This window comes from Gavialis gangeticus, unplaced genomic scaffold, assembly GCF_001723915.1.
Source record: "Gavialis gangeticus isolate Ggan-Ray unplaced genomic scaffold, GavGan_comp1, whole genome shotgun sequence".
NCBI classification, from domain to species: Eukaryota; Metazoa; Chordata; order Crocodylia; family Gavialidae; genus Gavialis; species Gavialis gangeticus.
In genome coordinates, this window is record NW_017729018.1 from 2,622,823 (window position 1) to 2,623,338 (window position 516).

The following is a 516-nucleotide window of genomic DNA, read 5'->3' on the forward strand; positions in this document are numbered from 1 at the left end:
CAGAGGCGGAGAGAGGGTGACGGGCACCCCGCGCGTGGCCTCACCGGCGAGCTTCCCCCGACCCGTTGCAACGGTGCTCCGGGCTGTTATATCAACCTCCGCCAAGCTGCAGGCTCTTCAGTTAGGGTGAATATGCTTTCCGTCTCCACTCAGTGGTCCCGCACCCTCACGACTCTGCCCGTGCCGCACAGCTCGCCCCGGGGCGCACTGAGCCGCACCCGGAGCCAAAATCAGCCGCGCGCCGCCCTCCCAGCAAGCCTCGCGCCGGGCATGCAAATCAGCGTCGCGTTTTGCCTCCCATGCGCCAATCCGCGCCTGCCCCTCGGGGTGGGAGGGAGTCTTATGCGAATAAAGGGGCGGGGCCTGAGGGATTCGGACCTCCACCTGCTTCCTGGTTCCTTGGCGGGCAGCTGCGGTGGTGCAAGGGGGTGGGGGTACAGGGGGGGTGATGAGTCCCTCCCAGGGGTGCAGGGGGTTATGGGGTGCTGCAGACAGGCGGGGGGGGGGGGGGGGTGG

The 516-nt window shown here is 68.4% G+C and overlaps 1 protein-coding gene across 2 annotated transcripts in view; it reads left to right on the forward strand.

Annotated features, from left to right (window-relative positions):
• The window catches only part of PARP2 (poly(ADP-ribose) polymerase 2), a 22,333-nt gene that overhangs the window by 3,387 nt on the left and 18,430 nt on the right, over positions 1-516 (forward strand). The window contains exon 1 of one of the 2 annotated variants that reach the window (XM_019513224.1): positions 380-418. The exons of the other annotated variant lie outside the window; for it this stretch is intronic. The gene's annotated coding sequence lies outside the window, so the exon portion shown is untranslated. Of the gene's footprint in view, positions 1-379; positions 419-516 lie in introns of those variants that run through there. 2 annotated transcript variants of the gene reach the window in all.